Source organism: Macrobrachium rosenbergii, chromosome 17 (assembly GCF_040412425.1).
Source record: "Macrobrachium rosenbergii isolate ZJJX-2024 chromosome 17, ASM4041242v1, whole genome shotgun sequence".
NCBI lineage: Eukaryota > Metazoa > Arthropoda > Malacostraca > Decapoda > Palaemonidae > Macrobrachium > Macrobrachium rosenbergii.
Window position 1 is genome coordinate 28,098,265 of NC_089757.1, and position 27,500 is coordinate 28,125,764.

At 34.6% G+C, this 27,500-nt stretch overlaps 2 protein-coding genes across 2 annotated transcripts in view; both read right to left on the minus strand.

Annotated features, from left to right (window-relative positions):
- Positions 1 to 16,430, minus strand: part of LOC136847815 (thyrotropin-releasing hormone receptor-like) — a 372,767-nt gene extending 356,337 nt beyond the window's left edge. Inside the window, exon 1 of the mRNA XM_067119745.1 lies at positions 16,403 to 16,430. The gene's annotated coding sequence lies outside the window, so the exon portion shown is untranslated. The remainder of the gene's footprint in view (positions 1 to 16,402) is intronic.
- Positions 16,431 to 27,218: 10,788 nt separating this feature from the next.
- LOC136847818 (uncharacterized) overlaps positions 27,219 to 27,500 on the minus strand; it is a 162,514-nt gene continuing 162,232 nt past the window's right edge. The window contains exon 4 of the mRNA XM_067119747.1: positions 27,219 to 27,500. This exon is cut by the window's right edge and continues 2,818 nt beyond it. The gene's annotated coding sequence lies outside the window, so the exon portion shown is untranslated.

Sequence of the window (27,500 nt, forward strand, 5' to 3'; positions counted from 1 at the left end):
TCTGTTTATGTATGAATGAATGTGTGATGGTAAAAATTCAATGCCGGTAAAAATTCAATGCTAATACAAGTTTTTTTTATTCTTTATATATAGTGTATATATATACAGTATATATATATGGATTAAGATTTGTACTTTTAAATATTCATGCATGGCAAAGCTACAAATGTTCGCTGCCTCTCTCTCTCTCTCTCTCTCTCTCTCTCTCTCTCTCTCTCTCTCTCTCTCTCTCTCTCTCTCTCTCTCTAGCTCAATCCTGTTTCCTACTGCACTTCACTCTTAATAATCTCTTTTGGAACTGAAAGGAAAAAACGTGGAACCACTAACAAGTGCACAACTCTCCGGCATCTAAAAATAAAAACAAATAAAGGAATTTTAAACCAACAACGCAAAAGTAACCATAAAACACAAGACACGAAGTGAGTTGACTGAAATACGACGTCAACTCCATATAAAGTCACAACAGGCCACTTGGATGAACACATATACTTCCACCACGCTGAGGACTGTTGTTCCTGCTTTATAACACCCCAGTAAAGCATGCACTGCACGACATTGTAACACCCCAGTAAAGCATGGAGAGAAGACAAGCAGGATATACAATATACACGTATCTTCTAGTGCAAGCGTTCTCGACATTGCTAAGGCCACCTCCGACCCCTCACGATAAGTGCCACCTGATTTACCAAACTTTCCACCTGTACCCCCATTAATTTCACACTTAATATAGAATGATTATTTATTCTTAGCAATTTGAAATGAATATATGAAAACGTCGAATACTGTCTTTAGTTTATTAGGCTTCTAGCCATTATCATCATCACGGTTATGTGACTTTCTCTCTCTCTCTCTCTCTCTCTCTCTCTCTCTCTCTCTCTCTCTCTCCATATTCGTCGGCGAATTTACAGCCGCTTGTGAAAAACTTATGTGAACCACTGTTCGGCCGCTAGCCTTATAATGCAAATTTTTTTTCAGATGCTGAACGTAACTTGAATAATCGTGATCTACTACAGCTTAAGCGAAAAATATTGTCGTGGAGATATTCGTTTACGATTCAAAGCCGAACCTCGTTTTGGTTACTAATCCTTGGCAGATTTCCAAACAGGATTTCATACAGACCAAAAGCTTCCAGGAAATCTAACTGACAAATAAAAAAAAATATATTAGGCGACAAGTCTCTCGGCACATCGTATACTGGCACCAAAATGTAAGTCAATAGGGTCGTCAATTAAATCGGTATAAGCGCATAGGTATATATGTACACACACACATGCACACACACACAAATATGCATACATATATTATATATATATATATATATATATATATATATATATATATATATATATATATATATATATATATATATATATATATATATATATATATTATATATACAGTATATTAGCATTAGTAATACACACGTGACTTTTTTATACTCAAATTTGTTATAATCAAATTTACATAACACGGTAATAACTTGCACCCAAAGTGTGCACCGGCTGTGGCAGATGTTTAGTTCCTTTTGGATGCAATTAATCCCAAGGTAAAATAAATTCCATATTAAAGGGTATCTGTGAGATGATAATTTAATAAGTATAAATATATATTCGTGTTCCACTGGCGGAAGGCATTAGGTTCAATTACCGAGGCAGCCATGATTATTCAGGCCAATTACGTTAAACCCCACAGAACCTCCGTAACTGCTAAGCAGTGCACTATCACATGGTAGTTAGATGACTGTGGTGAGCCAAAGCCATGGAGATGGGAACGGGGCTAGAAATCTCATCCCTAAAGCTTACTTACTGAGTATCTGAATCTGAGACATTCTAGGGCAAGACCCTTCCAGGGAAAAAGGTGGATGATAAAATTATATGTTTATATATATATATATATATATATATATATATATATATATATATATATATATATATATATATATAATATATATATATATATATATATATATATATATATTTATATATATATATATGTATGTATATATATATATATATATATATATATATATATATATATATATATATATATAATTATATTTACATATAAAGCATCTCTCTGAATATAAATAAGTGTATACAGACATGTGCGTTTATATGCAAAACCCGAGTTGTTATCTTAGTTTAACCAGACCACTGAGCTGATCAATAGCCTCCTAGGGCTGGCCCGAGGGATTAGATTTATTTTACGTGGCTAAGAACCAACTGGTTGCCTAGCAACGTGACCTACAGCTTATTGTGGAATCCGAACTACATTATGACGACAAATGAATTTCTATCACCAGAAATAAATTCCTCTAATTCTTCATTGGCCCGTCGGAGAGTCGAACGCTGGGCCAACAGCGTGCTAACCGAGAGCTCTACCCACCCCTCCAATGAAGAACTACCCGCGTTAAGACAAGACTGTGTTAGTCTCCACGGCTATTTAGTATCTTTACTGATCAAGCGATGTGAAAAGTTAAAGAAAGAACTTGAGAATGCGGGTGCAAAGTCGTGGGATTAAGAAGATGGATTGTAAATGGCGTGTGGAATGGCCAGTGTTTGCAGATGGTACATAAGATTTATGAATATTGAAGAAAAACTGCAAAGATTCCTGGAAGTTCGAAAGTGTTTGCAAGAGGAGAAAATTAAGAATAATGTGAACAAGAGTAAGGTTACGAGAGTACACGGAAACCAGACAGATGGGCCCATGAATATTCATATAAAAATAACTCTTTGGCAGTAAATATTAAGAATGACTGCTTGATGACAGGGGAGGCAAGTCACAGAATAGGTGAAGCAAGGAATGTGGAAGGATGGGTACAAAAGATAAGGAGGAAACTTGGAGCGTTTGCAGAAGCCAAGGCTGGAATATATAAAGGAACTGTTGAACCAACTTTCTTCTACGGAAGCGAAGTGTAGATATCGAATAACAACGAAAGGAAAAAGGTGAAATCTGGACAGATGAAAGCTACAAATCCAAGGGCCCTGATGGGGAAAGTTGCCAGTTACAGAAAAAGAAATGCATTAGTAATGAATAAGCTATAAAAGAGAAATAATACAAATGAGTTCAATATAGAATAAAAATAACAGAGGTATTTGCATCAAGCTTGAATTTTTTTAAGTTTCAACGATTCGACCTATTTTTAAGATTATTCCTTTATTTGGTGAACTGTGCGGTACTGAACCTCAAAAATAAAGACACGAATGTTATGCTTCACAATATACGGTATATTTTGGCTATATATTCTTGGAAAGTCAGAATCCAAAAAATTATCAGAATTGTGGAAAATTTACTGCAGCTTACACAGTGAGCTACTTGAACAAAAGTGCCAGAGATTTAATAAACATCAAGTCTTTGTCAACAATTTACGATGCAAGTTCGCTACTGAAGACGAAAAAGAGGAACAATATTCAAAACGGGGCGGAATAAAAACATTTTCTAAGAACAAGGAGGTCGCCAAAAGTCTTAAAAGACTTTTTCAGTATACTGATTTTCTGTGTTATTGAAGAAGACACGGACCGGAAATGTCTCCTAAAAGTGACTGTTTGTTATCAGGAATGACTTCTAGAATTCTAAATGAGCTGCGTGTATCTGAACAACCACAATCAATGATAGAATCTGGGTGGGGGATCCACGGTCTTAGACCTACTAACAATTATGCCTTTGAGTTTGATATGGGTTCAACTTCATCCACCATAACGTGAATACAAAATATAAAAGGCAATGGGACAAGAGCATTACCCTGAGGAACACCAAAGATAGTGACATAACTCTACCATGAAAAGTTGGCGAAAGTATATAAGTCGGAAGTGTTTGCAGGAGGGAGAAGAAGACCTGAAAAGGGGTGAGTTAATAACGTGAAAGTAATGGAAAGGAGGGGCATAATAACCAGGAAGCAGAAGAGTTCCTACAAGGAGGAGCTAAACAGAGCAGAGTTGTGGGCGTTCGACGTGCTGCAAGTTTAAGTACCGCAGTGATCGTTTTAAATATATATATATATATGTATATATGTATATATATATATATATATATATATATATATATATATATATATAACATATATATATATATATATATATATATATATATATATATATATATTATATATATATATATATATATACATACATATATATATATATACATAGATAGATAGATAGATACAGATAGATATACAAACATATATATATATATATATATATATATATATATATATATATATATATATATATATATATAATGTTTCTGACTCGCATCGGGACCGAACCCCGATCTTTCAAGAGAGTCCAGGGCGTTAGCCTAGACTCTTACTTGAAAGACCAAAATTCTGGTCCTGATGTGTCAGAAATTTATTTCTGTGAAACACGTTCCTATGTGTTCATTTCCATAAATATATATATATATATATATATATATATATATATATATATATATATATATATATATATATATATATATATATATTTATGGGCATAAACTCTCTTCTAATATGAGCGTTTACTCGCTCTGACACAGGGCAGAATTCCAAGGCCTTGCACAGACGAAATCAAGTTGCAGGACAAATTGTATAAACTCTTCTGTATTGATGCAGGCACTCGAAGGAGATTCGCCCTCTCTCTCTCTCTCTCTCTCTCTCTCTCTCTCTCTCTCTCTCTCTCTCTCTCTCTCTCTCTCTCTCTCTCTCTCTCTGCAAGCCGCATACACATACAAACGGGCATAAATCGAGTCCCTGAGTCATCCCGTCTCAATTAAATAGTGAACACCCTCACAACGTCGTCTTCAATCAAGAGAGAAAGTAAGCGACATCAAAATAAAAACAAATAAACAGCACAGCAAGGATGGCAAAGAAACCAGCTCTCTCTCTCTCTCTCTCTCTCTCTCTCTCTCTCTCTCTCTCTCTCTCTCTCTCAAAACAGATCCGGAGCGTTGATCTAGATCATACTACGGCAAATATTAAATGAACATACAAAAAATTAATAGGGATGAATTTTGTGTACAATATATTTTTAAGGAACCATGTCCCAGAGAAATTTATGGGAACTAGATGCCATCACACAACTTATATTCGCGATATTCACTGAAGTTAATTAGGTTACTTTTTTGTATAAGTGGCACTGAGTAAGAAGCCAAACTTTTGCAAAGACAAAGGCACAGGTCATTTAAGCTCTTTTGACTGGTGAGGGTTACACCCTTATAATAAATACCCTTAATAAACATGAACCGATATCAATTATCCATACTGTGGGTCGAACTGACTGTTTAACTGATTAATTCATTTAATACAAGAAAAACTACTTCCTATAGTAATAAAAATATTTGTTAAAGAATATGAGAAACAATTTAAAAATTGATACACTTTTTTTTTTTTTGCATCGTACTTGCGTGTTATGATGAAACTTGAAAAGTATAAATGTATCAGGTATAAGGATCAGTGCAGTATCCTCATCAGATAAAACCACATCTCATTCAGCTGTGTAGTTCGTGTGTGCTCTCCAACCCTACAAAGAAGTAAAGACGTCATCATTTTCCGACTTGAACATTACTTCCCCTTTTGTGCCTTCCCCACACTCATTAGCAATCGCAGCTCACATCTGAAACCCGGCTGCATTTGTCACGTTAAAACTCCACAGTCACTTTTCATCCTTTACCAGCTTCTTCTTGTCTCTAACTTGATCTCCCTTTCTTTTCCTTCCATTCGTCAGATAAATCCCTCCGTTCTCATCCTACTTAATGAAGTCGACGTGATTACCTCACTTTAATCTGGCCACCACATACATCGACACCTGCTTCGGAAAGACCTGCTTTCCTTGGCCTTCAGTTTAGCAAAGCCTTCCCTTCTTACTGTGAGGAATGTCTGAAAATAAAATAACAATAATTCCCTTTCATCAATCCGCATTTGTATAACAAAACCGACCGCCCTGAAACATTTACTCTTTTAACTCTCACAATCTACGGGCAACTTTTTACTCCACATTAGACTGGCGCAAACCCTCTTTTCATCTTTTGCCTAAAGTCAACAGAAGGACCAGAAATAGGAAAACTGTGTCTCGCACTCCATCTTCCCCTCCTCCTCCATTTCTTCGTCCTCAAGACGCCTGATTAAGTTGTCGCACTCCATCTTGTGCTTGGATGGTTCCCTTCTACTTCTCTCTGCTAAATCCTCCTGTTCTCCCCCTTCCATCTGTTTCTTCTGTTCCTCTTTCATTTCCTCCTCCTCCTCCTCCTCCTCCTCCTCATCCTCATACACTTCCCCACTCCAAGTCAACTGCTGCTTTCGTTTCTATGCAAGAGTTAATGGGGAAGGTTGACGGATGGGATATTTTATTCATTTCAATCTACCTCTAGGCTTCCCTCATCAAGTTTTCCACTTTCTTCCACATATACAGAGACGAAGGTGAGCATGTGCATATGCACACGCACACATACACGCATGCACTCGCACACACACATTTATAAATACATATATATAATGTATATATATATATAAATATATATATATATATATACAGTATATATATACAGTATTATATATATATCTATACAAAACACAAACTCGCAAATCAACCTCTTGTCGAGGCCCTGGCACTTTCTTTCATACAAAGAAAACAGAAAGTTGTTTTCACCTAAATCACTCTTGCTTGACTAGACATTTTAATCTTCAAATACAAGCAACAGAATTCACGGTCGACTTTAGAACTCATGAGAAGTTAGGCTGTGTGCATGTCTCATTTCTATATATATATATATATATATATATATATATATATATATATATATATATATATATATATATATATATTATATATATATATGTGTGTATATATATATATATATATATATATATATATATATATATATATATATATATATATATATATATATATATATAAAGCCACCACTCTCAAGGGAAAGGGCGTATATTAAGAAATATTATACATTATGACAAGATGACACATGAATTGATATGGGAAGAACAATTTAGGCTTTCAACAAAGCGTTGCATATCACTTTAAGAAACAATTATAGGGGAAGTTTGAGAATAAATGGAAAAACTGTATTTATCGCAACTGAATCAAGAAGCAGCTTACTGAAAGAGCAATATGGAAAGTGTTAAGGATGTTCAGTATAGGAAATAATTTGTTGAGGATGATTACAGGTTTTGTAATGAGTGTGAAACAGCCATTAAAATATGTAGACGGGAGAGTAACTGGTTTGGTGTGAGAGTTGGTCTGAGAGAAGGTGTGTTGTCATCAGGACTACTGATTATCTTTAAATAAGATGTGGATGCAAAGTTATAGAACAAGAAAAAGGATCGTCAATGATGTTTGAAGATGATGAAATCTCGACTGAGGATAGTGAAGAGAAACTACAGGAATACTGAAAGAGTTTTTAAGTACGTTAAGAGTAAAAACTTGAAAGTACCTGTAAGTAAAAGTAATTTTTTGATTAAATGGAAAGCAGGAAGATGGAACAATAAATGTTAATCAGAATGGCAGATGGGATTGAAAAATACAGGAACATGGGAGGAGGAACAGGTCAAGCAAGAAAGATAGAAGGGTATGGGGAAAGTATCTGCATGGAAGTTTAAGTGTTTGGAACCCAACGCTAGGAAGTGTGATGGACTGTTGAGCCAACTAGCCTCTACGGAGGTAAAGTGGGACGCTTAATGCGAATGAAAAAACATTCAATCCTTCGACAGCAACTGTCTGAATGTTATGGGGCATAAGAAGAACCTAAAAGAAGAAGAATGTGGAAATATGCGGTAGCAGCAAAGAAAATAATGTGGGTGAGGGATGACTCAAAGTACTTTTACAGAGTTTGGTCACGTGGAAAGAAAGCTAGACTACAAGCAATGAAGAATTCATATTTCGGAAGTTAGAAGGGAAGAGGGGGAGATGAAGAAATACTAAATTCTGGACAGATGGGAAAGAAGTATTCGAAAGGAAGGGCCTTGATAACCACGAAATGAGAATGTGCTAAGAAAATAGAATTAAAGGGAGCTGTGTATATAAGGAGTTCAGTGTGCATTTGAGTTTACTGCATTGGGAGTTCATCCACATTTCAGAAGTTTAACTTTGACTTGGCGACTACTGTTATGCTTTTACTCTGGAGCCATCTCTTCTAAGGTACAAACGGTTTATACTGGACATTATTATTATTATATTATATTATATATATACAATGTATAACATATATATATATATATATATATATATATATATATATATATATATATATATATATATATATATATATTATACACCATGTGTATATAATTTGTGTAAAATATACGTTTGTGTGCATTTACATAAATATAATCAATATTCCTTGCAATAAGGTATATTCGACAGGATGAAAATTTAATCCGTACATCGTTAAATATTATTTATCCACGACTGAGTGGACAAAGCTCAATCAGGTCTAAAATTGGCAAGAAATTAAATTTTAAAAACATCCTTAGTCAGGCTACGGTGAGCACTTTATACTTATGTTCAATGTAAAAGAAAAAACCAATTAACCAGTCAAATATGATTCACAAGTGTAAGAGCTTGAATGTTAGATAAAAAAAAAAAAAGATAAGAACAGCTGACCATTTGTCACCGAGGCCATTCGCCTTAGAGAGGCCAATGAGTAACAAATCATATAGTTACCGACATGTATTGATATAATTAGTAATAAAATCACATAGTTACCAACATGCATTGCAGTAATTAGCAATAAAGTACACTAGACCTTGATTAAAAAATATAAAAAAGTAAAGGAAATCATTGTTAGAACTTGCCTAAAAAGAGTAACAGGAGCTTCTGTCGATTGTGAACATTCTAAATATCAAGATCATAGAACATTATTTGCTTTACAGGTTAGGCAGCGGTGTGAGAAAAAAAAATTTTTTTTAAAGTCAAGAGAAAATTAGATCTTGGTCCTTTAGAATTAAAAAAAAAAGAGAGAGAGCAAGGATAATGGAAGAAACAGCGTCAGCTATGTGGACTGAAATCTCCAAATAGAAAAAACTGCGCAAAGCAAACGGTAAAAAATAAGCAACCTTTAATGATTAGGTTAGTTCGGCTTGTTCAATCCAGCCCAGCGCTAAATTCCAAACTACCGAGAAGAAACTACTGTAGACTTCCAAGTAAAACCCATACAGAGAACAGCAAAATAATGCACGATATCCTATTACTCTTTATGACCCTAGTCAAGAATTCTAATCAAAATGTTTACTCATGGGCCAATAAGTTCTTCCTTTTAAACATTTCGCAAAGCGCAACACGTGGGCCAAAGAGCTCATTATCAGATTTCAGTGCGCATCACAAACAAATGCGAACCGAGATAAATTTTCAGATTTCTTTCAGATGAACTGAACGAAATTTCACGTTAGAGGAAATATAATTATACGTCTCACCAGTTTTCAAGGCATTTCAGCAACAAACAAAGATTTTCCCAATAAAGAAATTCCATAATTATGATTTGTTTCCTTAAGGAGAATAACAATGCAGCCGAGACAATATGACAACATACAACTCTGTTTGCTTATATGAGGAGTTTTATGAGATTCGCCTCATTCACTTTCGTTGCTAAAACCGCAAATAAATCTGTAAACTCAACTCGTGGACACAAAATGCAAAACAGCTTTTATTTGGGGGAAGAATATGCGGTCTCCTCTCCTACATTATTTCGCTGACAAGTGACGGGAAATATTATATGAAGCTGGGATAATCGTGTTGACGCAGGAAACGAGAACAGTTAGAATGCGAGAAAGGAAAAAAATTTCAGGTGAAGACAAAAGAAGCCATTGAGCAATCACATTTATGTAAATTAAGCGCACTTAGAAGCAACACTCACAACTGCAGTAAAATTTAGATATAATATATATACATACACACATATATACATATACACATTATATGTATATATTTATTTATATACGTATAATATATATAAATAATATATAATTACATTATATGTATATCTGTATGTATATATATAAACATATACACATTATACGTATATATTTATATATACATATAATATATATAAATAATATATACACTATATTAATGTATATCTATATATATACACTATATATATACATATACATATATAATGTATAAATCATTACCATGTGTAAATTATGCGGGTCTTCATCTTTTAAATTAAACGCAGTTTATTAAAATCTGTTCTCCTTTTTATCCTTAGAAGGCTGCAAATTTTCTTAAATAAAATACAAAGCTTTAAAACAAAATTTTTGTAAACGTATCGAAGTATATTTCCCATGTATCACTTTTCCTCCCTTCCTTCTCATATCCATAAATTCTAGGTTACCAACAACCCCAGATCTTTATTGTAACTTGCATATTTATCAAACACCCTGTGAGCGGCTTTTGGGTAAGTTTGTAAACGTGTAAACATACAGCAACAGATGAGCAAAGCAGCTGGAATATTTTACCAATTTAACTGCTTCACTCATCTATCTCATAGACCCGAGGCTGCAACATCTCAACGTCGGAAATCGTTCAAAATTATTACTTAAAGTTTCAGGTTGTGCAGGGTGAGGGAGGGGTCGAAGAATCGATCAAAGGTATAAAATCTGCGCTAAATATCTGATAATACGAAGACCACGTGCGCCAAGCATTCAAAGAGAGCTATGAAAGTCTAAAGAAAACAACACGAGTAATATGTGAAGAAAAAATACCACAAATTGGAGAAAAAATATATATCTAAAATATCCACATACAGTTCCGGAGCGTCATGCTCCCTCTTCAGTGTCCCCACACTAAAACTATATGTGGATTTTTTAAATACATTCGTTCCCCAAATTTGTGGTTTTTTCAGGTCTCCAAGTTCGATACTGATCTGTTATCCTAATATTTAAAGACATGAGTGACGACCTTTTGCTGCATATAAATGTGAATGAAAGTGCATTAAATGTCCGGCTAATGACCATGACTATAGCATTCAATTCAATACAAAATTGGGAAAATAAAGGTTTCCAGACATTTACAAAAATGTACGAGACTTACATACGGCTGGAAGAGCTTCCCACCCGAGAGGCGCAGGCAGCATTCTCGAGAAACGCAAAGATTTCCTACACGTACAAAAGCCGTTTCATGATTACATCCAAACTTTCCTAATTACGTCAGCTAAAAAGTACAGCCAGGCATTAGTGTTTTATTGCTTCAATTCTCAAACCTCATACGGAAAAGAAGCAATATGAAGAGACTAACATAAAGTGTATTTTGAAGACCTAAACAACCTTAGCGTTTGTCACTTAACGCCCCAGAGAATAAATACAGACCCAATGTCGGAAACTTTAAATCAGAAAAATGCAAACTAAGGGCAACAATATTTCCGAAAAAATAGTTACTAATTGTGACACCTCAGTGTTCACTTCGCCTGAAATTTCTTAACTTTAATCAGGAAAGAACAAAACTACATCAAAACTTGGCCTAATCAGCTTTTCTCAAAGTCTGAGATAATGCCGAGATCCGCATTAACAGCCCCCAGGGAGGGCTAGACGAGAATGAGCATAAACTTCAGACGAAGGTTCCGTAGGGATGATAGAGTATTCATGGATTATAATGATAAGCATAAGAGGAGGGAATCCAGGAAAGGAAACAAAACTAGCATTTATCACCATGAGAAGAAAGGGTAACGGGGAGAAAAGCTCGTTGAAATGATAGTCAGCAGCACCCATTATACAAATCAATGATAATTTTCCTAGGAGTGAGCAAAACTATAAACATTCTTGGGGTATGGGACCAGCAGCCTCATCCTGAAATCATATCTAACAAGTAAAATATGCGCCGAATTTTTTCGGCGCAATCGAGTTTTCTGTATGACCCTCGGCCCATGAAGTTTTCAGCCACGTCCCGGTGGTAGCCTGTCCTATAGCATTGCCAGAAGCACGATTATGAATAATTTGAACCATAAATAAAATAAAAATAAAAACTACTGAGGCTAGAGGGTTGCAATTTGGTATTTTTGATGATTGGATGGTGGGTGATCAACGTACCAGTTTGCAATCCTCTAGCCTCAGTAGTTATTAAGATCTGAAGGCGGAGAGGAAAAAGTGCGGACGGACAGACAAAGCCGGCACAATAGTTTTCTTTAACAGAAAAATAAAAATCATATTGGCTTATGAGAGAAAAACGCGTTTAGATGTAAAACAAGTGAAGTGTGTGCACCTGATGTATGTAAATATACTGTAGACACGTCTACATATCTATGGTAGTCAGTCAATAGTAAATTTCATCAAATCTTTGGCAAATGATCAATTGAGGCTTCGCACTGATTTTCAAACGTAACAGTATTCCTTTGAATGCCAAGAAAATAAACAGCTTCAACGCATGCACTTGGCACCAAGGTAAGTCCAATATTTTGCTTCGTAAAGACTGCTTGGTGTCACCTGACTTGTGAACTGTTTTAAATTGGAGAGAGAGAGAGAGAGAGAGAGAGAGAGAGAGAGAGAGAGAGAGAGAGAGAGCTTGTAAAGACTGCATGGTGTCACCAGACTTGTGAACTGTTTTAAATTGGAGAGAGAGAGAGAGAGAGAGAGAGAGAGAGGAGAGAGAGAGAGAGGGAGAGAGAGAGAGAGAGAGAGAGATCAACCTTGACGAAAAATCCCATGATCCAAAATGAAAAACTAAAAATGTTCATTCAGTTAAAAATACGGAGAGAGAGAGAGAGAGAGAGAGAGAGAGAGAGAGAGAGAGAGAGAGAGAGAGAGAGAGAGAGAGAGAGAGAGAGCATGTTTAACGCTGACGAAAAATCCTATGACCCAAAATGAAAACCTCGAAATGCTCTTTCACTCGAAGTTAAAAATACGGACATACAAAGTGAACGTAATAGGACGACCTCTGGTTTATGCCATAATATGCAACAAAAACAACAATTGCAACGGGGATGAAAGCAGTAATAATAACGATAAAGCTTGCAACCGCGACTATCACTGCAAGACAAAAAGAACAACAATGACAATTAAAACGGCAATATCACCGTCACTGTCACTCTATAAATGAAGGACGAGAACAAAAGCTAATAAACGAAGCAATGCCATTTTCCCATTTACTCTCGTTTCATTCCATCAACGGTTTCTTCTTGTGACGTTTTAGTGTCATCCAATTCTTTGTCCCACCCATTAATATTAAGACTCATTTCACCAGTCTCCATGACAGAAAATTATTCGTTGTTCAATTCATATCAATATGCATTATGGATGTTTGTTACATTCGCCAAAGAAGTGGGTCAGAAGATAATCATTCACCTCTGCCTGTTTGTGGGTGTTATGCCTGTTTGTCAACATGATTTCGCAGAAAGTTATATGTGGGGTTTTTCACTAAAAACATTCCAAAGGTTTAGCTCGTGACTGGCAAAACGTGATCAGATTCTGGGAGAGATGGGAATGCAACTTTAGGGGAAAATGGACCTCCCGAGAGGTGAATTTCTAAGGCTTGGCGGAGATTTGAGGTCTCAGGGCGCTCTTTCTTTGTCAGTCTGTCTAGAACATCTCTAAAAATGTATTAATCACTTCTAACAGATCAGCACAATATATGGGTCATTTGCTCCCGAATCAGCGACGCTAAACTTAAATGTACAGATAGACACCTAATACTAAAATGTACAAACAGACACCTAATACTAAAATGTACAGATAGACACCTAATACTAGAATGTACAGATAGACACCTAATACTAAAATGTACAGATAGACAGATCAAAATGGACTATGACGGGGGATAAAGTAGACATAAAAACCCACGTAACTAATATCAACCTAATTATACTCGGCATTCCATTACGCAACTCATGGTTCAAGAGAGTTCTAGTGATTACACGAAAATTATGCAAAACAGAAGCATCATTTATATCCTTCCCATTACGTTTACCTCCTGATTTATTGGTGATGTAAAACGATGAAACGACGCTTGGAGTGAATTGTGCCTTCAATCTTCAATGATTCTGATTTCCACATTTATCGCATTAGTGACAGGATGAGCTGGCAGTCGTGAAAGATGCGTAAATTTGATGGTGAATGTATATGACCTAATGTCATTACCCATTACTTCAATGATTAGATGTAGTATGAATCACAGTGCTCTCGACGCTTTATATTTTAAAAGGCCACTGATCGACTACCATTACAGTCATAATGGTAAATGTATTTAATTACAATTATAGCATATCACTGTAAAAGGTACTGAGGATAAAAGCTGATTTTTCATGAATTTTTTGAAAGACTTAAGCAACTGTCAGACATGGCAACCGTATGACATAGGTCACGGCAAACAATTATATAAAATTTTGATATCTGTCGATTTTATGCCAAGATAAACGAAGAAAAATACATGCCATAACGACCGTATCTCAGAATAATTATTGTGACAGATGACAACAAGTGACGATATAATATTAAAATTATAAATTGACTGTGCACCAAAACAATGCATGGGAACTGTATATCTGATATGTCAATTGCAATTGTGATTCGATATAATGCTGGTTGCAGAAAATCTAAATATACAATGGCAAGGCCTGAAAACCAGAGTAAATGAGTTCACAACCTTGATAAACAACGCGATACCAAGAAAAGTATGAAATGTTAATTAGCGTGATAACAAACTTGACTATAATTCCACGCTGCAGAAATTATGAAAAGTCATTCCGAGTCACAATAATTTTGGACTCAGTGGGTCACGACGCATGGTGGAAAGCCTTTAGCCAGTTTCCAGTAAATAAGTGAATAAACTTAGAAAACTCTACAGAATGCGCGTAAACTGGAGAGATTGTCAAGAGAAGAAAAAGAGGGGCCACTAGCACTCTACATAATTTCATCCAGTCTATTTATGGGAATGTAATAAAAGGAAAATATCAGACAACCAGATGTACCAACGGAGGCCAACTTCGTCAATCTGAAAATCCTATAAAAATGCAGTCCTCATTTTTTAATCCTAGCAAAGCAAAAGTTTCTAGATCCCCTCGCACAAAATACACCCTCCACACCCAAACCTGATTTGTATGAAAGACTGAGAAGCCTACGGAATTAGCCCATATTGTTTCAGTATATTTCATTGGAGCGTTGGGGAATAACCTGTAAAATAATGAAGACCTAAACTGATACTGACAGCACTATTAGAGGCAATGCCCTTATATTGGTAATGACAATACTATTCGTGACAATGCCAATCTCCAATATCAAAAGGATAACAACATGCAATCTACTGATCAGCGATTGCTAAAGAAAAACTATAACTGAAACAAAAACAAAAACTCGCATAATGTTACCGCCCGGTTAAAAAAAATATAAAATCAACTAAAACCATAGGAAGAACTCATCTTATCAGTCAGAAGTAAACAGAAGCATCACTAGCAACACTTTTGCCAAGGAAATAGATAGTAGAGTAAGTTATTCTACTCATATGCAAATATAAAAAGCAAAAACGTTTATGCATGAAAGTAATTTGTGTATGTATGTATGTATGTATGTATGTATGTATGTATATATATATATATATATATATATATATATATATATATATATATATATATATATATATCATATATATATTACATATAATGTATATATATAATTTGTATATATATTTAGTGTATATATATACATATATATACAGTATATATATATATATATATATACATATATATATATATAGTGTATATACATATATATACAGTATATATATACTGTATATATGTGTGTGTATGTATGTATATACAAATATACACATATGCATACATATACATATGTAAATATATATACTGAAACTTGCTATATTACATGAAATAACGATAGGGCATAAAAGAAATATATTCAGATCCAAAAGAGGTCCAGAGTCAGAAGCATGTATGTAAATTGAAAGGATGGCACTGACAGTCTGTCATTCATTAACTGTAGTGCGATTACATTCAAAGTAGCCAAAGAAGAAAATCCTTTGAGAATATATCAAGAACCTTCTTGTTCTATACAAAGACATGACGAAAATTTTTCAGAACTCCCAAGAAATCAGAGAGGAAGTATGTCTTTATTCACTGCATGAATCTCCAGGAAATAAAGTAAGTCGAATAAAGCGACACAAAATTAATGGACAAGTATCTTTCGTATCTCTTGCATTAAAAAAAAAAGACAGTTCCTCGAGGTCTCTTTTTCATAACGTGAACCACAAGAGTTTCTCGCAACGAACATACTGTATTTATGCAAGGGTTAATAATATCAATGAAGATTCGAGACTAGAAAGAGAAATTATCTAGAAATCTTCTAGCTGAGCATTATGTATCCATGGGGATTGAAATGATCTAGAAATGTTCTAGAGGAGCATTCTGTATCCATGGGGATTCAATGTGGAAAACACAGTACACGTGGCCAACGGGGCAAGGGAGAGAGCTGCCGTACCTTCCACCACTGCACCAACTACCATACTGAGGCGGGACGCTACTCGGCCCAAGTCTACTACGAACCAGTTCGGCAGGACCCCCGAGACTTGGCCACCTTTTCGAACACGAGAGAGAGAGAGAGAGAGAGAGAGAGAGAGAGAGAGAGAGAGAGAGAGAGAGAGAATATTAACGGGTTGCGAAAAAATTTTATGATCGTAATGGGCATGATATCAAAACAAGGGCTATATATGGATGTTTATAAGCAATGCATGAATCGAAAATATGCGTAAAATCTTAAACTTGCAGGGCACAAGTGTCTGGCCTTCACCTTGGTAACAAGCTCTTAATCACAAACACACTTCCTGTTTTAGCTTCTCCTCATTTTAGCCTCATATCGTTTTGATTCTTGTGGTTTTTTACATTCATACGTAATTCTTCTGCATCTCTAAATCTCACTGTTGGTCATTCATAATGCTCGTAAGAGACATATTCTGTCTGATGTCGCGACTCGTGCAAGAACTTTAACATTTTTCTTAGTATGCTAAGTTTGTAACTTAACTACGACACCAAACTTCACCTATTTGAGTCCCACCCGCAGCGGAGAGGTAAAAAAAAAACTACGTTGGGGCAAGATCAGAATTCTACGCCTCAAATCAAACTCCAGGGTCGGATCAGAGGCTTTTATACATAGGTAATGACCAGACTGGTGAAACAATGTAAATAAAAATAAAAATCAGCGAAAAACTGTAATAGAAGATACTGCGAATGGTTTATTCCTGATTGTGAAATTTAGTCTGTGTAACCAAGCACTGGGGCACTTTCGGCCATTCAGCGCCCAAGACAGTGAAAAGAGGGAGTTGGAGTGGTTGGACAGCAAGATAAAGAGAATCAGATAATAAAGGAAAAAAATAAAAGGAACTGAAGGTGGACCTGGAAGAAAGCCCAACAGTTGCACCAAGATGTAACTGTTAGATGTGCTGGACAGTAAGACTGAAGAAAGGCACTGGGAAGGGAAGTAAACTTAAAGGATAAAAACTTGGTGCAGCTAGGGGTCGAAAGGACACTACGAACACCCTTTAGTAATGCCTATAGTGCGCAACGTGAGGTGCACTGACAGCGCTACAACTCTACGGGTTAACACTATGGTCTACAGTTGAATCACCCGGGCCACATAGCAAGCAAAGCATCAATTTGCAGCTTTGCAGATAGCCAATTAATTGCTTCATGGTCCCATTTCTAAGATAGTTAATACTACAGTTGGTGACCTCCCTGACTGCACCAGCATCCAAACGCGACCTGGCTTCTGAAGTACACCGCTCCATATTTACATCTCTAAATTCATCCACGTCAAAGACATTTTAGTTACTATTTAGTTACCGCTTTTTAGTTCTCTGTAAAAGAAAACTACTGTATCGGCTTTGTCTGTCCGTCCGCACTTTATTCTGTTAACACTTTTTCTGTCCGAGCTTTTTCTACCCGCCCTCAGATCTTAAAAACTACTGAGGCTAGAGGGCTGCAAATTGTTATGTTGATCATCCACCCTCCAATCATCAAACATACCAAATTACAGCCCTCCAGCCTTAGTAGTTTCTATTTTATTTAAGGTTAAAGTCAGCCATAATCGTGCTTCTGGCAACGCAATAAGATAGGCCACCAGCGGGCTGTGGTTAAAGTTTCATGGGCAGCGGCTCATACAGCATTATGCCGAGACCCCCGAAAGATATATATATATTTTCGGTGGCCTTGATTGTGCGCTGAAGCGACTGTTCAGAAAACTCCACTGCGCCGAAGACACTTCGGCGCAATTTGTTTTATTTGTTCATTGTCACATTTATACGTATGTTTTCCGGTAATCAAAACAGAAGCATTTAATCTTGTGGGGCTTTCTATGCAAGCTGATGCATATTTAGATATTTCATTAAAAATGTTCATTCGCAATAACATAATGACTATACTCTAACCGTCCTCTTAAACTATCCACCAGCTGAAACTTTCTCTCTGGGAGAAAGTATTACTTCTTAGTGAAAACACAAACTACCTCATATCAGAAAATTATTATTCCTCTGACCTTAAATATTCCCACATAGCTTTTCAATTTGTACGTAAGTGACACCAGGTCCAAGTGAACCCACCTCAAAATTTAGGTTTCCTAGAAGTTGAAGTGCTGTGTCAATTTAACCAAATTTTGATAAAAACTGTTTAGTCCTTAAGCAATACAATACGTTCTCTTACATTTAGCAGTGGGATTAGACTTGGGGCACTTACTATTGTCGAATTGACAAGTCAAATCCATACCATTACTCTAATATATATATATATATATATATATATATATATATATATATATATATATATATATATATATATATGTTTATATACATATTATATACATATATTTATATATAATATATGTAAATATAATGTATATATATAATATATACATACAAATATATATAAACATATATACATAAACATATATATGTATATATATATATAATATATATTATATATATATATATATATATATATATATATATATATATATGAGATGAGCTCTAATGTGCATACGCTTCTATTGGCGTGTTTATCTAGGTACGAGAGAAATCCTTCGCAAAGGATCTTGGTGTTACAAAGTAAAAACATTCGACAGTCGATAACAAGGGATAAACCTATCACACACACAAAAAAGAGAAACCCTTCTCTACAGCTCACTTAGATGTAGCCTACAAAGATAAAATTTCCCTTCAGCAAGTTTTCCAGTCCCTGTTAATGGTGTAGCGCCATTGCTAACTAAAGTCCACACGCAACTCGCTGAACAAAAGAGCCCAGTTCCAAAATCCCTGACTAAGCAATTAGTGACTCTTTTTGATACAAATCGGTTCATTATCTTCGAATCAGAGCCATTTACTAACGCTGAAAAATGCTAATGTTTTTCTTTTTAAATTTGGATCACTCGCTGTTTTTCCAAGTTCCATATTCATCACGGAAGTTTGATGATAAATAAAAACTCGTGTTGCATAATAAACATCACAATATATATATTATATATATATACATATATATAATATATATATGTATATATTTAATATGTATGTATATACTGTATATATACATAATTATATATACATATATATAATATATACAGGTATATATGTTATATACATATATAAATAAAAAATACTTTCAAAAGAAGGTATCGTGCTTACCCCATACAAAATGGGAAAAAAGCACGTTAAAAGAATAAGAATATATATACATTTATATATATATATATATATATATATATATATATATATATATATATATATATATATATATATATATATATATATATATATATATATATATATATATATATATATATATATAAATCAAAAGTCATAAAAGGGATTAGTTACATGCCCTACATAAAGGGTAACCTTAAAGCCTTGACCGTAATACTTACTATCCCCTGCCGACATCAACTGGTGAGTCCTGCTTCAAGAGTCTATACATTCAGAGAGGGCTATGCCTGGAATACCACCATCCTGAGGACTCATGCATTTTGAGTTAGCTCCTTCTTGCAGCAAGGAGAGAACTAGCGGGTCCAGGAGGGTGGCACCCTGGGCATGTCCCCTTGAAAAAATAATGAAAAATAATAACATATATGAGAAAAACAGAATAGGAAAAAATTAAAAATTGCATTACAGAAATCATATATATACATATATATATATATATATATATATATATATATGTATGTTTGTATATATGTATAATATGAAAATTAGTGCTCCCCCCATGAAATTTTTCTGGATCCGCTAGTGAAGGATGGACGACGATAGGTTGGTGAAAAGTGCATACTTCAGAAGCGTTCAGGGGAAGGGAGGAAGACCTAGAAAAGGGTTAGATGAATGACGTAAGAGATGCACGGGAAAGGCAGCCCCTTAATGTCCAGAAAGCAAGCAAGCGTACGCGTAAAATAGTGATGAATGGCGCAGTGCGTGTCAGGGATTCAACAAGACGCTGGTGAGGCTTATGTGTGTGTGTATGAAGCCACTAACTTTGTGGATGTTTAACTGCACAGGCGGCTTAAATACCACTCAGCTGTTAAAGTTTGAATGTGGCACAGACTGTTATGTTGCTTTTTCTCTGGAGCCACCCCATTCAGGGAGAAATGGAGCAATGCTATATATATATATATATATATATATATATATATATATATATATATATATATATATATGTGTGTATATATATTATATATAATATATATATATAAACACATACATATACAAACATTATATATATACATATGATATAAAAATTTATATATATGTATATATATATATATATATATATATATATATATATATATATATATATATATAGTATATAGATTTATATATATATATATATATATATATATATATATATATATATATAGAGAGAGAGAGAGAGAGAGAGAGAGAGAGAGAGAGAGAGAGAGAGAGAGAGATTACTTTCCTCATACGTGGGCCATATGGGAGTACAACCAAATTCTTTATAATATAAGCAAGCAAACTGTTAAGTTCTCAATAGTTAAGCCACCCTGCATGTATTTATATGTAATGTATATATATATATATATATATATATATATATATATATATATATATATATATATATATATATATATATATATATATATATATATATATATATATATATATATATATATATATATATAATTTCATATACATATGTAAACGTACGAACCCACACAGACATACACACATACACACACGCACACACACGTTTGAGCAAGGGAGCTTGTCCAATAATTCTCTGCTATCTATATGAAATTGGATTCCCATATAGGCTGTGTGGTGAGATTAATCCACTTTAATTAAAAAGCCTCCGGCAACGGAATCGAGCGTTCCCGGAAATCCTCCGAATATAAACATTCGATATCGTCAACGGGCAGAGGCCAAGCACCTGTGCACATATACTTGAATATAATGAGCAATGAAAAGAATGGACTGATTGAACTGAATTGAATATAGAATTTAGGCCAAAGGCCAAGCACTGGAACCAATGAGGTCATTCAGCGCTGAAACAGAAGTTGACAGTAAAAGGTGTAAAAGGTGTAACAGGCGGTAAACCTCGCAGTTGCACTATGAATCAAATAGTGAGGAGAGGGTGGAAAGTAATATGGAAGAAAGAGAATATAAAAGGAGGTAGAGCAAAAGGAACAAAACGAATTGCAGCTAGGGGTCGAAGAGACACTGCAAAGAACCTTAAGTAATGTAGAAAATACCCGGCAACATATTTTTTTATTTATGCAAACTGACACCGACAAAAATTAAAGCACCAAAGCCTAACCTATATTTTTGGTAGTTTTCTTTCAAATAAAGCTAGACTGGATTAAATGACTGATCACGCTAAAGTACCCATGTAACTCTGAGTAAAATGTTTTACATAAATTTAATGCACTACTTTATAAGTACACTATAGGACAGACAGACAGAGAGAGAGAGAGAGAGAGAGAGAGAGAGAGAGAGAGAGAGAGAGAGAGAGAGAGAGAGCGAGAGAGAGAGAACACATTCAGTCCATACACAAATTATCCACGATAAGCAAGTACTGTAATCATTACATACATACACATACCAATGGAAAACGTCCATCAATAACTTCTGATACTCATGTCAGATCTATTCTTCAAGGTTACCACACTTTCCCAGTTAATTTTCTCTTATACACAGATTGCCTTCTTCGGGAGATTTAACCTTGAAAAAAAAAAAAAAGCCAATCGACTTTCTCAATAGGTTCATTAGCGGATGGCTCTTGTCAACAGCCTCGTGTGGGAGCAGATACTGCCACCAATCTCATAGTAAGGGTTATATGACGTCTGGCGAAGCTCTAACGTGATTCGCTTGCAAGTCCCATGACGAACGTTCCCTGTTATCAACTAATTCCTAGCGCACTCAAGACTGGATTATTCTTTCCTTACCATGGGGGAAAATGTTATATTAGGAATATGTTTATCATGGGGGAAAACATGTTATATTAGGAATATGTTTATCATGGGGGAAAATATGTTATATTAGGAATATGTTTATCATGAGGGAAAATATGTTATATTAGGAATGTGTTTATCATGGGGGAAAATATGTTATGTTAGGAATATGTTTATACACGTTGGGAGAGTCGGTAGAGTTGTGGGCTAGCAATCGCTAGGCCCGAGTTCGAGTCTCCGGCCGGCTAATGAAGAATTAGATTAATTTATTTCTGGTGACAGAAATTCATTTCTCGCTATAATGTGGTTCGGATTCCACAATAAGTTGTAGGTCCCGTTACAAGTAAGCAACTGGTTCTTAGCCACGTAAAATAAGTCTAATCCTTCAACCCCAGCCTAGGAGAGCTGTTAATCAGCTCAGTGGTCTGGTAAAACTAAGATATACTTAATTTTACACGTATATATAATGAATACAGTAATGCTTACAAGGGAAACACGAGTGTTTTTACTCGTTCATATGAAAGATTTGAGAACACGTTTATACAGGGATCCATAATGAATACATGAATGTTTACAAAGGAAGTATGGGTGTTTCAACACGTTCAGACGACAGATTTTAAATGTGTCCATATACATTAATATGATGCAATGTTTCGCCGCAGCACCGAGTTCCTTTTGAAGTTGAAAATTCTTTAAAATCAAAATGAAATACATCAATATATAAGCAGTTCACATGGCAAATACAGCATACCACTCTTCCTCTGCATTTTCCCCTTAATATTTAAGGGTCAGCTTCTAATGTGAACTCTCCAAAACCAACTATCCATATTCCATTCACGCCCCCTTCCTCCCTCCCCCAACCCACCCAGCTACAAATTTTTTTACAGTGTTCTTCTCCTTAGGCATCTGTGTTAGTTGGATCATTCTTTTTATTGCTGTTTCTTTCTAAGGCTCAATAACAGAGATTGAAAACCCAATCACAAATGTCGGGACAACAGCACTCCATACTGGACAGCTCACCTTCACCAGCGCATTCAACGAAGAATATACAAAACTCGTGCCAGCCAGTGCCGTTAATCTGTTACGCTGAGATAATGAAAAACTCAAAAAAAGAATACCGGTGATATGTAACAAAGGATAGCTTAAACCATTGGAAATACATATCTTTTATAACGGGTAAGATGGTTTTTATGCCATGAAAAGTGTCAACCCTGAGCTGATTCTTCCCAAAAAGTGAATTATCTTAAGATGGTAGCCAAACGATATCTGCCGAGTTTCCGGGAAACTGTGATCTCCCGTTCTTGGAGCATTCTGCTTATACGCGTTCATACGAATGAAAATATCAACTTCATCCAACGTTGTTGGCATGGGTAACATATAAAGATGCATGGACATATATACACATACATTTTATTATAAATATACATATATATATAAATACATACATACAAATATATACACACATACATACATATATATATATTATCTATATATATATATATATAATATAAATTGCATATATTGTATGACAGAATGCAATGCGTACCCGCTCACTTCTCTATGGGTAACAACTAAAGTCTAAGGACAACGAACTCCACAACTGTCCCCTACATAACTATGCAGAATGAAGGTACATTGCACCCACGTCCCTTGGGTCGGGACCTGCCATCTCGACCCTCTTATAGTATATTACAATCATTTCTGACAGAGTACGTATACTAACAAAGACATATTCATACGCACATATAAACATTATATATATATATATATATATATATATATATATATATATATATATATGTATATATATATACAGACACGTACACACACATTTAAAAATACATTACTTATATATATATATATATATATATATATATATATATATAATTATAATCACTTCAAAACAGGTGAAAAAATGGTGATGTATAACACATATATACTGTATATATACATATATGCGTGTATGCATACATACATACATATATAATATATATTTGTGTGTTTCCTTTTCCATCAAAAGGGGTGGGGGGTCCACTGAAGAAATGTTAATAGTAACTACCAAATTCTCACTATGCTGAATCAAGGATGAAGACCCGCAGAAAAAATTTTACAATATATTTTCCATTTCATACACATACACAGTTGGATAATCAGCACTTCATGGATAACTTTCACACATGAAGCTAAGTCACACTGCGCTACCTTGTTTCTTGGGTGTTTAGGCTCTACTGTTCCAGTACCCTTTCCAGTCCAGCTATCCAACACTCTTAAAGAATTCTTCTCTCCCTTCCTGTCAACACTTTCTAATTATACATTCATTTCGTCAGTCTATAATTCTCCATTCTCTCCTAAATAAGAAACCACATCAAAACGTTCTGAAGTATCCTAATATCTAAGTTGTCCTTCTCTCTACTTGCTATACGTATCTCTGCAATGCTCATATAATCAGTCTGTTACTTTCCATAAATACCATGTAGACAGTATACCTCAGCAGCGGCAATCTCATAGCATGAAAAACAACTGGCGCTGTATGTATACATATATTATATATATATATATATATATATATATATATATATATATATATATATATATATATATATATATATGGTAATTAAGCATTACTAAATCTTAGTTTAATGATAAATAATACAAGACCAGGAAGAACATTCTTTATTGTACAAGCTGAGGTATAAACTCATCATCAGGCTGAAAAAACCGACAAGGATGAGAATCAATAAAATTACAATAAAATGAATTGTCATAATAAATCTTCAGCAAAAATACTAACGAAATATATAAAAATGAACAAGTAAATACAAACTAAAAGGGTGAGACGTAAAATAACGAAAATTAAAAACACAAACATAAAAATATGGAAATAAAACTAGAGTGAATGTAAAACAAACTACCACTCACAAAGTAAAATATTTAACGACCTAATTGAGTACCTACTATGAAATTACATGATAGCTAGTTGAATACCAGACGAGTTGTTGTTCAATTCCGCTTCTAATCTTTTAATAGTCAGCAACTCTGAAATTAAAAGGTCCAGTCTATTTGAACAAAAAGACAGTACCCTGAAAATCCAGGTCAGTGAAAGGATGGTCATAGTAGCTTATATGGTCCGAAAAAGTTACAAGAAATACTTAAGCATTGTTTCAAATCAGTTTCCGGTTTGTTTTCTGTAATCCTTTTACAATAAGATCACTTTGAGAGAGAAGCCTACTCTGCCTGTGGACCTTAATTCCTGTGTCGTTTACTTGTTCACTTGTTCGCAGTGTGGTCTGCGATACGTGGGATCTAGTTCCCGCTGGCTCAGACACAGAATTTGGAACACAGAGGTCTTTCTATTAGAACTAGGTTTCCCCTTTCCAAACCACCTTTTCTGCCATTAGAGAACACAGTTTAACACAGGACCATCCTTTCACTGACCTGGATTTTCGGGTACTGTCTTTTTGTTCAAATAGACTGGACCTTTTAATTTCAGAGTGGCTGACTATTAAAAGATGAAGCCGGAATTGAACAACAACTCGTCTGGTATTCAACTAGCTATCGTGTAATTTCAGTAGGTACTCAATTAGGTCGTTAAATATTTTACTTGTGAGTGGTAGTTTGTTTACATTTCACTTTAGTTTTATTTCCATATTTTTATGTTTGTGTTTTTAATTTTTCGTTATTTTACGTCTCACCTTTTTAGTTTGTATTTACTTGTTCATTTTATATATTTCGTTAGTATTTTTGCTGAAGATTTATTATGACAATTCATTTTATTGTAATTTTATTGATTCTCATCCTTGTCGGTTTTTTCAGCCTGATGATGAGGTTTTATACCTCGAAAGCTTGTACAATAAAGAATGTTCTTCCTGGTCTTGGCAATAGCATTTATCATTAAGCTATATATATATATATATATATATATATATATATATATATATATATAGAATACTTTTAGCGCCAGTTGTCTTTTATGTTATGAGATTGTATTATTATTCTTTTTTCCTGTAATGTAATTCACATTTTACTTACTTTTTTTATAATATATAGATATATTTATATATATACAGTATATATATATATACACAGTATATATATAGATATATTATATATATAATTTTATATATATATATATATAAATATATATATGTGTATGTGTGTAAATATACATATATATAAAATGTATTTATATATATACACCTATACATAATCATATATAAAAAAGCAAATAAAACATAAATTATATTACTGGGAAAAAGGCCAATAACAATATAATTATAGTAATGGAATCGAAAATACATCACGCTGAAGAATAAAACCCCGTAAGATAAGGTCACTGACTCGCAATTAACATCACAAAGTGAACTGTAACATGACAACAGGGAAACGCTGACAAAAATATTTCGACGATTTCAGGGCTCATGCTCGGGACCGGGTAGAGCAGGAGGGGCCTCACTGAATTCTCCTTCACCACCCCACACGCTGTTATAAAAGTGTTAAGTGTCAGCCCCTACATGGGTAAGTGGTGAAAGTGAGAGGAAATGGTGAAAGCAGGTCAATAATGGAGACAAAATGCGCAGAAGGGTGCATGCAATTTCCTCTTCTTTGTCATGCTGATTATCATATACATACACATTTGCATACATGTATGTAAAAAGCATAACTTTGGGGCACGACGTGACAAAAATGAGATTCGTATAATGAAAACAGTAAAATATTCAAGATTTTATTGGAAAATCTCCAAGTTGACACAAACATGGATGTATATTACAAAATATTATTTCGTCCTTTTAAGTCTTCAGTTCATAATTCCGAGTCACAAATCTTGCAGTTGCTCTTCAAAGGATATTGATACTAGTGATATGATTTGAATTATATTCAGACACACGTCCTTCATTTCAAACTGTATTTAAGTATATACCTTAAATATTTTAATCTAATCAGCCTTTAGTCTCATATTTTCTGAGATATTCATGAACGTATTCACACTCTCAAATATATAAAAACATGTTACATCTCCAACCACATTTAGCTCCGTGTCTTCGGATACATTTAATCATGATATATCAATAAACATAATCCAACACGTGTCTTATTTCTTTCAATAAATACAGCAACGTGAAACATACCTTCAAACACATTC